Source organism: Helianthus annuus, chromosome 11 (genome assembly GCF_002127325.2).
Source record: "Helianthus annuus cultivar XRQ/B chromosome 11, HanXRQr2.0-SUNRISE, whole genome shotgun sequence".
Classification (NCBI taxonomy): domain Eukaryota; kingdom Viridiplantae; phylum Streptophyta; class Magnoliopsida; order Asterales; family Asteraceae; genus Helianthus; species Helianthus annuus.
Window position 1 is genome coordinate 67,970,251 of NC_035443.2, and position 2,683 is coordinate 67,972,933.

Below are 2,683 nucleotides of genomic sequence, written 5' to 3' on the forward strand. Positions count from 1 at the left end.
GTCCCTTCTTTCACAGATTTCACAGAAAATGGAGAGGTGAATTGATGTACTTATTGGATCCGTCAGGACTGACGGGGCTCGAACCCGCAACGTCCGCCTTGACAGGGCGGTGCTCTTGCCTATTGAACTACAATCCCAGGGAAATAAGAAGAGATCTAGCAGAAATTTTGGATTCCTGTTTATTCTCTCGTATCAGGTATTTATTAAGAACAAGAGTGTTCTACCATCTGATAGTAGATTGACAAATTGTTGGCCGAGCTGGATTTGAACCAGTGTAGACATATTGTCAACGAATTTATAGTCCGTCCCCATTAACCACTCGGGCATTGAACCAACGCCTAATTTATTTTAGACGTTCCACAATATTGTCCCCGGGCAGATTTGATAAATACATATCACTTGATCTAAAATACAAAGTCCCACTGAGTAGACTATTAGAAGGACTTGACAAATATAGATCACTTGATAGAAAATCCCACTCCTATCGTCTTGAGTCTTAGTATACCCCCAGAGGGACTTGAACCCTCGTTTTCTCCGTGAAAAAGAGAGGTCGTAACTGCTGGACCATAGGGGCCTATGGCCACCTTGATTCAAAAAGAAACTCGAAATAATAGGTCCCGGCCACCTCTAATAAAAAAGCACTAGAAATACAATAGGTAATAAGAAGAATACCATAGGTAATTAATGCCTAAGGCCGCCTTAACTTCTTAACTTCTTAACTTCTTAACTTAAAATAACTCAGGGCGAGAGCCGCCTTTAGGAGATGAATCAAACCAAAAAACTCGTTAACTATTCTGGAGGTTAATGGTAATCAAACTTTACCATTTACAATCTGAAAACACGATTTCATTGGTCTTTATCGTCTTTATCTTTCTCATTCACAAAAGGGTCTGGATCCAAGATCCTTTACTTCAAGGTGCTTGCTTTACCAAAATAGGATTTGACCACTTCAATTATATTGCACCCTACGTCATACTGCCAATTGACAAGAGGACAGGAGGGCAATAAAAGAAGAGAGAAGACGGAAATATAGATTAGGTATATCCGCGCGTTAACGTTAAGTTAATAAATACAACATTCATATAGTTTTATGATATTCAATACTCAAGTAGATTAGAATTTCAATACCGTTATATATTATAATATAAGAAACTGAATAATAAACTGAATCAATTTTGATATTCTAAAAAAAATCCCAAAGCAGAGTAAGCCTAAATGGTAGAATTCTGTTTCTAGGACTGTTTTATCAATTCTGTTCCGGTTGCATTTCTTAAAATAAGTTTAGTATCCATTTTTATTTCACCTATCTCATAGATTCCTGTCAAAGATTCATAGAATCGAAATTCCATCATTGCTAGACCTATAGGATTTTCTTTGATGGATAATGAGCCAGCCAAAATGGTATTTCCTTTTTTTTTAGAATTCGATATGGATGAATATAAATATAATTTCAAAATAATCCGGGATAGACGCAATGTCCGCAATACCTGGATTTAATCAGATACAGTTTGAAGGATTTTGTAGGTTCATTGATCAGGGATTGGCAGAAGAGCTTTCTAAGTTTCCAAAAATTGAAGATACAAATCAAGAAATTGACTTTGAATTCTTTTTGGAAAGATATCAATTGGTAGAACCCCTGATAAAGGAAAGAGATGTTGTGTATGAATCACTCGCATATTCTTCTGAATTATATGTATCCGCGAGACTCATTTGGAAAAACGATAGGCGTAGGTATATCTAAGAACAAACAATTTTGATAGGAAAGATCCCTATAATGACTTCTCTGGGAGCTTTTATAGTAAATGGAATCTATAGAATTGTGATCAATCAAATATTGCAAAGTCCCGGTATTTATTACCAGTCAGAATTAAAAGATAATGGAATTTCGGTCTATACCGGCACCATAATATCAGATTGGGGAGGAAGATTAGAATTAGAAATTGATAGAAAAGCAAGGATATGGGTTCGTGTGAGTAGGCAACAAAAACTATCTATTCTAGTTCTATTATCAGCAATGGGGTTGAATATAAGAGAAATTCTAGAGAATGTTTGCTATCCTGAACTATTTTTGTCTTTTCTGAATGATAAAAAAATAGGGTCAAAAGAAAATGCTATTTTGGAATTTTATCAACAATTTGCTTGTGTAGAGGGAGATGCGGTATTTTCTGAATCCTTATCTAAGGATTTACAAAAAAAAATTCTTTCAACAAAGATGTGAATTGGGAGGGATTGGTCGACGAAATATGAATCGGAGACTAAACCTTGATATACCCCAGAACAATACATTTTTGTTACCGCGAGATATATTGACAGCCGCGGATCATTTGATTCGAATAAAATTTGGAATGGGTACACTTGACGATATGAATCATTTGCAAAATAAACGTATTCGTTCTGTAGCAGATCTTTTACAAGAGCAATTTGGATTGGCCTTGGTTCGTTTAGAAAATATGGCTCGAGGAAACATATATGCAGCATTTAAGCATAACTGGACACCAACTCCTCAGAACTTGGTAAATTCTACTCCATTAACAGATACTTATAAAGTTTTTTTCCGTTTACACCCATTATCTCAAGTTTTGGATCGAACTAATCCACTGACACAAATAGTTCATGGGAGAAAATTGAGTTATTTGGGCCCGGGGGGATTGACTGCGCGAACTGCTACTTTTCCAATACGAGA

General features: G+C 36.0%; 1 pseudogene; it reads left to right on the forward strand.

Annotated features, from left to right (window-relative positions):
• Positions 1–1,174: 1,174 nt before the first annotated feature.
• Positions 1,175–2,683, forward strand: part of LOC118483803 — a 4,065-nt pseudogene continuing 2,556 nt past the window's right edge.